The sequence below is a fragment of the Polypterus senegalus genome, chromosome 9 (genome assembly GCF_016835505.1).
Source record: "Polypterus senegalus isolate Bchr_013 chromosome 9, ASM1683550v1, whole genome shotgun sequence".
Lineage (NCBI taxonomy): Eukaryota > Metazoa > Chordata > Cladistia > Polypteriformes > Polypteridae > Polypterus > Polypterus senegalus.
Window position 1 is genome coordinate 4535111 of NC_053162.1, and position 13026 is coordinate 4548136.

The following is a 13026-nucleotide window of genomic DNA, read 5'->3' on the forward strand; positions in this document are numbered from 1 at the left end:
TGTCATCCAGACTTTGAGTGGTGACAGTAAATTGCCGTGTTGTCAGCCAAGTATGATGAGCGTGGCAGCAAATTGCTGTGGAGTCAGCCAGTCATATGTAGGATCATTCCGACCTCAAAGTCTCCTAAAAGTGCTATAAATCCCTTTTTCTATGGATGTCTGTTTATTGGGTTGCTCAAGCTATACAACCACTGGAGTGTGCCAGTCTGCTCATAAAGTGTGAAATATAAAGCCGGGATGGAGACTGAAAATACTTTTATGAAGGAAATATTGTGATGGATGGCCGGGATGGACTGAACAGACCCTGATCCTTTGCTGGGCCAGAATAACGAGTGGTCAGAGACAGGACATTCACTGTCTCAGCCAGAAGATGGTCATGCCACACCAACATTGAAGGATGAATGGATGCAATGGCACCCTGGCAGGGTTGGACAGAAGACCACTGCCCAGCGAGAAGGCCAATGAAGGGGATGATCATAGGCAGACAGACTTCCAAGACTGTATGATTCCCTTGTGCGTTGGGTGGCATCACTTGTTCGTTGTACCACGTGAATGTGACTGAAAGAATAAATCTGAATTAAAAAAAAAAACACTAACTTTTACAAGTACGGGTGTTACAGACTCAAATCAAATGTATGCTTTTATCATATAATAGTAATAATAATAGAAGCTCGCTACTTAAAACAGGATATGCAGGGGAGACCCAGGATCGAAACCAGGGATCGACGAGGCAGTCGTTCTTACCTCTAACTCACCCATGCAATTGATAAATGGACTTCGGTTTTTACATAACGACAGTAGCACATGAATTGAATAATTTCTTTTTTCTTCGGTTATATTCTTGAATAAAGGCACGCTTGTTTTGCTGTACCTTTTATGAAAGTGTTTCTTTGATATTTGGCCTTCAGTCTTCACACATTCATTTTTAATAAAACATGAAAAAAAAATCTGTTTAAGTTATATGTTGTCTCACATTTCCTATCATTCTATATTTACCAAGATCGTTGTAGACATGGAAAACACATGAAATGTACAGTATGGATTCCAAATAACAATATCTTATTCACCCTGTACATCTCCAGGTACCTCACACCCAGATAAACAGTCTTGAGCGGGGAGAACTTATTGTCTGACTTGAGCTGTTGGGAGAGCAGGCTGCTTGTGCTGATCGACACAAGTGCAAAACAAAAGACGCTGATGAGGAGGTGCGAAGGAAATATAAGGTGGCCCAGGATTACGACTTTTTTCATAGGCTTTAGGGATTCTAGTGTTAAATATGGTGTTCCTCACAGATCAGTTTTAGGTCCTGTTTAATTTTCTATATATCTTAATTTTCTATAGGAGCTATTTTCAGGATATATAATATTTCTTTTCACTGTTACACTGATGATACACAGGTTTATATTCCTGTGTGTAACTCTGCAATTAATCTGCTGCACAACTGTCTTTCTGACCTAAGATCCTGGATGGCTGACAATATTCTCGATCTCAACCAAAATAAAATGGAAGTGCTGATAGCTGGTCCTTCAGCCAAAGTTCAAATTGGTCTTGAACTTCTCGGCTCTTTCGCTGACTTTTGCAAACCTCAAGTCCATAATCTTGGTATTATCTAGCGCCTTCAACACCATCCAACCTCTGCTCCTTAGGGACAAGCTGACAGAGATGGGAGTAGATTCACACCTGGTGTCATAGATTGTGGACTATCTTACAGACAGACCTCAGTATGTGCGTCTCGGGAACTGCAGGTCTGACATTGTGGTCAGCAGCACAGGAGTGCCGCAGGGGACTGGACTTCCTCCAGTCCTGTTCAGCCAACATACATCAGACTTCCAATACAACTCAGAGTCCTGCCACGTGTAAAAGTTCACTGACGACACTGCTATGGTGGGCTGCATCAGGAGTGGGCAGGAGGAGGAGTATAGGAACGTAATCAAGGACTTTGATTAAATGGTGCGACTCAAACCACTTACACCTGAACACCAGCAAAACCAAGGAGCTGGTGGTGGATTTTAGGAGGACCAGGCCCCTCATGGACCCTGTGATCATCAGAGGTGACTGTGTGCAGAGGGTGCATACCTATAAATATCTGGGAGTGCAGCTGGTTGATAAACTAAACCAATACTGATGATCTGTGTAAGAGAGGTCAGAGCTGACTATACTTCATTAGAAGGTTGGCATCCTTCAACATCTGCAATAAGATCCTGCAGATGTTCTATCAGATGGTTGTGGTGAGCGCCCTCTGCTACACGGTGATGTGCTGGGGAGGCAGCATAAAGTTGAGGGACGCCTCACGCCTGGACAAACTGGTGAGGAAGGCAGGCTCTATTGTAGACACGGAGCTGGACAGTTTGACATCCGTGGCAGAGCGACGGGCGCTGAGCAGACTCCTGTCAATCATGGAGAATCCACTGCATCCACTGAACAGGATCATCTCCAGACAGAGGAGCAGCTTCAGTGACAGACTGAGGAGACCCCAAACTATGCGACTCTTCTATTCCACCCGGGGGAGTAAACATTAACATTATACAAAGTTATTGTCTGTTACACCTGCATTGTTATCACTCTGATATTTAATATTGTCATTTATCAGTATGCTGCTGCTGGATTATGGGAATTTCACCTTGGGATTAATAAAGTATCTATCTATCTATCTATTATATAGTATCATATATATCATATAGTGCCTTTCATATCTATCTATCTATCCATGTATTATATATTATCATATATATCATATAGTGCCTTTCATATCTGTCTATCTATCTATCTATCTATATAGTGTCTTTCATATCTATCTATCTATATAGTGCCTTTCATATCTATCTATCTATCTATCTATTATATAGTGCCTTTCACATCTATCTATCTATCTATCTATATAGTGCCTTTCATGTCTATCTATCTATCTATCTATCTATCTATCTATCTATATAGTGCCTTTCATGTCTATCTATCTATCTATTTTTGACAGTAACCTCTCTGTAGTCAAGAGTAGATTTTTTTTATTGTAGCAAAGGTCAAATCTTTTTATTTTTTTTTATCTCCTAGGGATCTTGAGAAAGTTACACCTGCTTTTATCTTTTCTTGACTTGATTACTGCGGGATCAGCAATTCCCTGATACGTAGGTTGTAGTTGGTTCAGAATGCTGCTGCTCATTATTTTGTTTGAAACTAAAAAGTTTGATTCTGTTTCTCTAATATATGCTTCTTTACACTGGCTGCCTGTTAAGTTTTGGAAGTGTTGCTGGTTTTTAAACTGTGAGGTTTCTAAACTCTTTTGGGACTTGCGTTGGCTGGGATTGGCTACAGCAGACCCCCATGAACCTGTGTTAGGATATAGCGGGTTGGATAATGACTGACTGACTGACTGATTGACTGACTGACTGATTGACTGACTGACTGACTGACTGATTGACTGACTGACTGACTGATTGACTGACTGACTGACTGACTGATTGACTGACTGACTGACTGATTGACTGACTGACTGAATTTAGGTTTAGGTTGTAGCCCTTCAGCAGTGTAGAATAACAACATTTATTTCTGTCGCACATTTTCATACACAAGATTTAGCTGAAAGTGCTTTACAGGATGAAGAAAGAGAAAAAAGACTACTGTTGGTTCGTGCAAAGGGAGACAGACGTGCAGTAAAAGTGCAAAAGCGAGTGCCTCCAACATTTTGGAGCACGCTGACCTCACTTTTATATTGAGGTAAACTGACATAAATATGTTTTAACGTCTTCTGGTTTGTTTTCAGAATAAACACATTCAAACAATTTTGGTGGGACAGAGTCCAAACTCCAGATATCGTGTTGATATATTATATTGATATTCAAAAGTGTCAAAACGGCAATGATGTGTATCTCACAAACCTGACGTGCTAGCATTATTCTGATTTCATATATGAAATCGGTGTAAAAAACTTAAGAGAGCTGGTCTGAAGTTTCCAGTATCAAACAAAACATATTTTTTTGTAGACCAGTGTTACTGATGCTGTTTTAAATGTGCTCTATAAATAAATTGGCATTGACATTGAAATTGCAGTCTAGATAAAGCAGCATCATTTTCAGAACAACCTGGCAAAGACAAGACCACCCTGTTATTCCAGCTTCCATCTCTGTTCAGCGTGGCTCACTACTGCCAACAGCTGCCAAGTCGGTATGCGACCTTAGGGTGAAGATCATGGACGAGCGCTCCTCCAATGGCCACGCTGCAACTGTCTTTAAGACTCACTGTATACAATATGAGACCACATCTGAAGGAGTATGCAGCACAACAGCCTGGTCCAAGCTTTGGTCTTGTGATGTGTGGACTGTTGTGACTCCCGGCTGGCAGGACTACCGCCACATGTCTGGAGTATAGCGGGTCCACGGCTTCCCATATGAAGCCCAGGTTTTAAATCCGTATAACCGCACTGTTCTCCGTGGGCACGACTGCATGACTGCGGGGAGTTAATGAGGTAGTGGAGCGAGTCACACCAGCATGTGTGGGTACAGTCGTTCTTGATTGCCTCATTGGCTTCCTGCGGTATGTGATTAAGGGGCTGTGCCCGCGGAGGCGTGCGCAGAGATGTGTGTGTGTGTGTGTGTGTATATATATATATCTGTACTAATAAAAGGCAAAGCCCTCACTAACTCGTCACTAATTCTCCAACTTCCCGTGTAGGTAGAAGGCTGAAATTTGTCAGGCTCATTCCTTACAGCTTACTTACAAAAAATTAACATCCGCCATGTTGAACTTTCTTATTTATGGCCCCATCTTCACGAAATTTGGTAGGCGGCTTTCCTGCGCTAACCAAAACCGATGTACGTACTTATTTCGGTGGTTTGATGCCACTGTTGGCCGCCATATTGAACTTTTCAACGGTCTTTTTTACTTATGGGCCCATCTTCAAGAAATTTGGTACGCGGGTTCCCAACGCTAACTGAATCCTACTTACGTACATATATACATCCATAGCCTGCAGCTCGGTCGCTGTGTAAGTCGGCGTTGGGTCCCCCATCTCAATGCCTCCCACGTTGTTGGCTGCCTGCCTATATAAGGCCGTCCGTCGCTCCGGTCTCTACATTCCCTTCCTTGCTTTGCCACGGGATTCACGTCTCCCTGCTGATAACTACAGCATTTTTATTTAATCCACGGCTTCTCCGCTGTTTTATTGTTCATTTATTATGATTATAGTTATTGTGTAGGTATTTTAGACTTACTTTACATTGTTCAGGTAACCATTTCCTTTATCATTCCAACCGTACCCCCATTAACATGTCTATCGAGGTGATCACCATCGATCAAAGAACTGTCACTTACCGAGTGGTTTCCATGCCCGGCGATGGCACCTGCCTTTTCCATTCTCTTTGTTACATATTGCACGGCCATATCAGGCTCACTCTTGATATCCATTGTGTCTTATGTATTGAATGACTGGACAGGTTCAAGGTGTGGACTGATGACGTACAGGAGATAATTAGACTACACAGGAGCACTAGAAGAGTCAAATGCTTAAGCCCTTCACCTATGGATCTGCATGTGAGTTGATGGCTGCCGCTGAATTGTTCGGTTGTCGCTTTCAAGTGTACCGAAATGCCCAAATATTTTACACCTTTGACAACCGCCAATGCCTCTTAAACATCTTAGACTGACAGGTGACGATTTCAGTAGTGGACACTTTGATGTTTATGAATGTTTAAACTCTCAAAAGCTGGATGTGAAGTTATCAATGAAACTGGTTGTATACTTACAACACTTGACAGATGCCAAATGTCACTTCAACACCACAAGTCCTACAAATACTGTCGTCATTTAAACAAACCATGAAACTCAAACCGATTGTGACCGCAGCAATCCAAGCTGTGAGATTTGACACAAGATTACTGTTCACATGGCCGACTGTACGTTACATGCTCAGAGTAAGCTCAGCGCACAGTTTGGTCATATTACAACCGGAGGGCCGAACTCACAATGTGGTATACAAAGAGATCCTTAACAAATAATTATTGGTAGATTCTCACTCAGTTTAAAGAGGTTTAATTTTCTTCTTAATAGAAATTTTAAGGCAGTACTTCGCCGCTGTGAAGAGCGGGTATTTTGCTAATATATACATATATATATATATATATATATATACACATTATATATATATATATATATATATATATATATATATATATATTTTATATATATATATATATATATATATATATATATATATATATATATATATATATATATATATATATATATATATATAGTGGAGGACTGCCGGCTTCCCATGCCGTGCCCCGAGGTCCAGCAGGGCCTTATGGACTCTGTAGTGTTTATTCACAGCCCTGCTGGATACCTTGAGGGCCACCAGGAGTCACTGTGGGGGGGCTTATGGGCTCTTTTGTGCCATATGACCCAGGAGTACGTCACGGTCATGTGACGGGAAGGAACGACGTGCTCCCGGGTTGAAGTAAAGGACTGATTGCCCTGACCCGGAAGGAATAAGGAACTGTGGACTGATGGGACAGGAACACCTCCGGGTCAGGGGCTATAAAAGGACGATGCCTCAGTCCAGACACGGAGCTGTGCTGGGTGGGAGAGGAGCAAAGTGTCTGGGCGAGGAGAGAGAATATTTGGTTTATTGCAGTTTGTGGTTTGATATATGAGTAGTGTGGAAGGTGCTTGGTGCACTGTGCTTAAAAATAATAAAAGGTCTTGGACTTTTACCTGGTGTCTGGAGTTGTACCTCAGGGTTCAAGGGAGCACTAGCGCCCCCTACTGCCACAATATATAAAAGGAAAAGAACTTAATTAACAGTGAAAACTGGAAACTGATTAAGAAAATGGTTAGAAAGAAAACCTGCACCCACTGCGGCCCTCCAGGCCCGGAGATCAACACCTGTGATCTATTATATAGTGCCTTTCACATCTATCTATCATTTATTACCTTTCATATCTATGTATGTATCTATCTATCTGAATTAATTATATACTGTATCTGTGTTATGTGAGCCCACACTGATTTTCTTTTTCAGGTCACGTCAGGTTGGGCAGCCTGCACTGGCACAGCGCGTCACTGCAGACACCACATGACATGACAGCTCGGGATCCCAGTTGGCAAACCCCCAGGCAGAGACGCAGTCCAGTCCCACCCTCCAGGAATGACCCTCTATCTGCCGCAGACAGTTGTTACGTGGATCAAGGTTGCAGATTTTGTTTGTTATGCATTAATTATTATTCTTCCCTAATCTTATTTTGTTTTTTCCTTTTAAGTAACTACTACTTTGACATTTTGTGAAGCACTTTATGTTGCATCTGTGCTTTAGACATACAGTACATGTCATTGTTGTTAGACAGATTAGCTCTTTGTTACTAATATGAGGTTGATAGACAGAATAGTCTCTGCTCATATCCACTTTGTCATCCTTCTGCCATCTCCTTTGTAGTCACCATTTATCAAACTCTTTACAAATCGTATTATTATGTTTTTTTTAATTTAATTGATTTTATTGTGGGTGGCATGGTGGCGTAGTGGGTAGCGCTGCTGCCTTGCAGTTAGGGGACCCAGGTTCACTTCCCAGGTCCTCCCTGCGTGGAGTTTGCATGTTCTCCCCGTGTCTGCGTGGGTTTCCTCAAACAGTCCAAAGACATGCCGGTTTGGTGGATTGGTGATCCTAAATTGTCTCGTGTGTGCCCTGTGGTGGGCTGGCACCCTGCCCAGGGTTTGTTTTCTGCCTTGTGCCCTGCGGTGGCTGGGATTGGCTCCAGCAGACCCCCTTGACACTGTAGTAAGGATATAGCAGGATGGATGATTTTATTTTAATCACACAACATTCCATACAAACAGATAGAAAACCAATCAACCCTCACCCCTAAGAAAGAGAGCATGGCCAGCAAAATAAAATGTAAAGCCAATAAAAATAAGTCAATAGATAAATTAATAAGTGAATAAAGATAAATGGAGAAGAAAAAGAAATGGAGAGAGAATCTGCTTCCTCTGTGCTCTAAAAGCTTATTCTAAAGAGTTATTGATCTGATCCTGCCGGGTTTTGAAAAAGTTCTGCACAGATCCTCTAAGTGAGAATTTGATTTTTTCCAATTTCAAATAGTGTAGAACATCAGTTACCTAACTGACTTAAAAGAGGAGAATTAGGATTCTGCCCGGAACTCGGGGTGGGGGGTCTGCTGGAGCCAATCCCAGCCAGCACAGGGCACAAAGCAGGAACAAATCCCGGGCAGGGTGCCAGCCCACTGCAGGGCACACCAAGCACTGACCAGGGACAATTTAGGACCGCCAATTCACCAAACCTGCATGTCTTTGGACTGTGGGAGGAAACCCACGCAGACACGGGGAGAACAAGCAAACTCCACGCAGGGAGGACCCGGGAAACGAACCCAGGTCTCCTTAATGCGAGGCAGCAGCGCTACCCACCATGCCACGCACTATATAAATGTAAAGAATTATTATTATTATAATTACTATCCATCCATCCATTATCCAATCTGCTATATTCTAACTACAGGGTCACGGGGGTCTGCTGGAGCCAATCCCAGCCAGCACAGCGTGCAAGGCAGGAACAAACCCCGGGCAGGGTGCCAGCCCACCGCAGGGCACACACACACCATGGGGCAATTTAGGACTACCAATGTACCAAACCGGCATGTCTTTGGACTGTGGGAGGAAACACACGGGGAGGACATGCAAACTCCACGCAGGGAGGACCCGGGAAACGAACCCAGGTCTCCTTAATGCGAGGCAGCAGCGCTACCCACCATGCCACGCACTATATAAATGTAAAGAATTATTATTATTATAATTACTATCCATCCATCCAGTATCCAATCTGCTATATTCTAACTACAGGGTCACGGTGGTCTGCTGGAGCCAATCCCAGCCAGCACAGGGCGCAAGGCAGGAAACAAACCCCGGGCAGGGTGCCATCCCACTGCAGGGCACACATACACACATACTAGGTACACTTGAGGACCGCCATTTCACCAAACCTGCATGTCTTTGGACTGTGGGAGGAAACCCACGCAGACACGGGGAGAACATGCAAACTCCACGCAGGGAGGACCGGGAAGTGAACCCAGGTCTCCTAACTGCAAGGGAGCAGCGCTACCCACCATGCCACGCACTATATAAATGTAATTACTATCCATCCATCCATTATCCAACCTATTATATTCTAACTACAGGGTCACGTGGGTCTGCTGGAGCCAATACCAGCCAGCACAGGGCACAAGGCAGGGTGCCAGCCCACCGCAGGGCACACACACACACACTAGGGACAATTTAGGACCACCAATTCACCAAACTGGCATGTCTTTGGACTGTGGGAGGAAACACACGGGGAGGACATGCAAACTCCACGCAGGGAGGACATGGGAAGAGAACCCGGGTCTCCTTACTGCGAGGCAGCAGCGCTACCCACCATGCCACGCACTATATAAATGTAAAGAATTATTATTATAATTACTATCCATCCATCCAGTATCCAATCTGCTATATTCTAACTACAGGGTCACGGGGGTCTGCTGGAGCCAATCCCAGCCAGCACAGCGTGCAAGGCAGGAACAAACCCCGGGCAGGGTGCCAGCCCACCGCAGGGCACACACACACACACACACTAGGTACAGTTGAGGACCGCCATTTCACCAAACCTGCATTTCTTTGGACTGTGGGAGGAAACACACGGGGAGGACATGCAAACTCCACGCAGGGAGGACCCGGGAAGCGAACCCTCTTCCATTAACTCTTTACACATTAATGTGAATTTCATCCTTGTGGACAAATGGCGCCACCATCTTGGCAGACTTTATACCAGGGTAGCTTTACTGCTTCTCTAACTGCCCAGACCGAGTTTCAGCTTATATTAGACTCGCGTTCCTCCATTGTGCTCCTCTATGCCACGTCTATGGACGCCGTACAGTCGTGATCCACTGCTTTTACAAATTGCCTCGTTTTGATCTCATTTCACAAGGTGCCTGCCATATCCAGTTACGTGTGCGCAAAGGGCAGCATTTCACGTGGGGACTCACAAAGCAAAGCAAAGGCGCGTCCCAATGGCCACATGTCTTTTCTTTCTATCAGTGCCTGCAATGGAAGCCGCCTCCATTTTTGTCTCCATTTGATTTGTCAAGTGTTGGCCGCCGTCCACTGAGCTCCTGACTCAGCCGAGTCTGCTTGTACTCTTTCTGCACGTCTCATGTACTTCGATGTTTTAAAGAACGCTAACACTCTGCATCCCGGCTCTCCTGTTACACTTAATTAAACGTCTAATTTCCCTGACCTTTCATGAGCCGCCGCACTCTAATCCAAGGGAATTGCTCACTGGCTGTGCACACTTGATAAAAGCCAGCTTGACGTGTTGTCATCGGCCCCGGGAGAGCGCCACGTGTACACTTCGGGCTGGGCCAATTATGCCAGATATTATCTGAAATCTTCCAAGCGAAACAATGTTTTTTTTTAAACCTCTAATAGCATAACAGCAATTCTCTGCTCAAGTAGGTGTAGAAACCAGCAAAAGAGGTCAGACGGAGGTTCAAATAACATGAAGGCACATCTGTCAGGAAAAAAATGGGACCACGAAGGAACCATCAGGGGGTCGTCCGAGCAAACGGAAAGACAAGAAGTGCAACACATGAATGGATCTATACGACTCAATAAATGACCTTTATTTGTCAGTTCATTTGTCTGTTTAGGGTGGCACGGTGGCGCAGTGGGCAGCGCTGCTGCCTCACAGTAAGGTGGGTTCACTTCCCGGGTCCTCCCTGCGTGGAGTTTGCATGTTCTCCCCGTGTCTGCGTGGGTTTCCTCCCACAGTCCAAAGACATGCCGGTTTGGTACATTGGTAGTCCTAAATTGTCCTTAGTGTGTGTGTGTGTGTGTGCGCCCTGCGGTTGGCTGGCGCCCTGCCTGGGGTTTGTTTCCTGCCTTGCGCCCTGTGCTGGCTGGGATTGGCTCCAGCAGACCCCCGTGATCCGGTGTTAGGATATGGCAGGTTGGATAATGGATGGATGGATGATGCATTTCACTGCGTGCTGCCCTGTATAATTATGCATGTGACAAATAAAGAATCTTGAATCTATAAAATGAACCTCCATGCTTTGATTCTCTGACCAGGCTGTAACGGACTGCTTTTGAAGAATGCTACCTACAAGGCATTTTGCAGAGGAGTCATTAAAACATATTGTTCTGCTCCTACTCTGTCCAGTGCTGGCAAGGACTGGGTGTTGGGCAAGGTCGTGGGGTCCAGCGGCTGAGGGGCGTCTGTTGGTCAAGAGAGATTCACTGATCTGGACTTTGCTGACAATGCTGTGATCTTCGTGGAGTCAATGGAGGCTCTGATCGGGGCGCTCGAGAGACTGAGTGAGGAGTCTGAGTGTCAGAGCTTGTGAGGGCTCTGATAAAAACCAAAATCCAGGCCATTAATGACCTCTTGGGCACGGCCATCAGCAGTGGGTCTATTTGCGGAGAGAGTGTCGACCTCAGTGACATTCATGTGACTCTGGTGACTCTTCCTATGAGGTCAGTAGACGGATTGGGAGAGCATGAGGTCGCTGGAAAATGGGTGTGTGGCATTCACGATATCTGAGAAAGGATGAAGGTCCAAGTCTTTAGAGTCCTGGTGCCCTCTGTTTGCGAGACATGGACGTCATCCAGTGACCTGAGATGAAGACTGGATTCCTTTGCTACTGAAAATCCTTGGGTACCAGTGGTGTGACTGTGTGTTGCTCACAGGGTCCCGAATGAGGCACATGACCTGCATTGTCAGGGAGCGTCAGTTACGGCACTATGGCCGGGTGATCTGGCTTGTAGGATCCTCATTGTTGGGGACCCGAGTGGCTGGACCAGGCCAAGGGGTCGCCCATGTAACACCTGGCAGCGGCAGATAAAGGGTCATTTCCGGAGGGGGGTACTGGACCGCATGTCTGCCTGGGGGGGTTGCCAACACGGATACTTAGTTGTTTTGTCATGTAGTGGGTGCGGCAACGCGCTGTACCAGTTTATACTACTCAACTTGACTTGACATGAAAACACAACAAACAGCTCTCCTCCTGCCTGATTACTGAATTGTCCTGTTAGAGGATGTTTCATTCTTTGATAAGATGTTAAATTTCAACCACAACAACAGAGTTACAGCAGAAGACACTGTTGTCTCTCAGCATCTGGAAAGTCCGCAGCCGCACTTGTAAAAGAATGGATTACTAGAAGACACCAAAGGACACAATCCTTCTAAAATTATCAAGAATATAAGGACAGAAGAAATGAGAAACGGGATCAGGAATTGTAAGGGGAACCTCTGTCCTAGATAAGTAAAGAAAGCCATGTGCTTCTACAAGACTGTCCAGTTTAAGGTGGTTATGTTATGGAGGAACAGCGGATACTCTTGTTAACCTAACAGGGCTGGAAAGACCCCGATAGATAGATAGATAGATAGATAGATAGATAGATAGATAGATAGATAGATAGATAGATAGATAGATAGATAGATAGATATGAAAGGCACTATATGATAGATAGATAGATAGATAGATATGAAAGGCACTATATAATAGATAGATAGATAGACAGATAGATAGATAGATGTGAAAGGCACTATATAATAGATAGATAGATAGATAGATATGAAAGGCACTATATAATAGATAGATACATAGATAGATAGACAGATAGATAGATAGATAGATGTGAAAGGCACTATATAATAGATAGATAGATAGATAGATAGATAGATATGAAAGTCACTATATAGATAGATAGATATCAGGAGCACACACTGATACAGCGCATTGCCGCACCCACCACACAACAAACCAACTCATGATCCAGATTAGGACCCAAGTGCAGCCATGCCACGGGTGACACCTCAGCACCACACTAGTAGAAAGATAGAAATGAAGGGCACTACAGACAAAGATAGACAGATAGGCTGATATGAAAAGACACGATACACAAGCCAGATAAAGGCACTATATGTCAGATATGAAATGTGATGTATACTAGACAGATAAAACAGATATGGAAGGTGCTACAAATGAAAGG

At 44.4% G+C, this 13026-nt stretch overlaps 1 protein-coding gene across 2 annotated transcripts in view; it reads right to left on the reverse strand.

The window, feature by feature from the left end:
- LOC120535077 (collagen alpha-1(XI) chain-like) overlaps positions 1-13026 on the reverse strand; it is a 456300-nt gene that overhangs the window by 287729 nt on the left and 155545 nt on the right. The window lies entirely within an intron of this gene.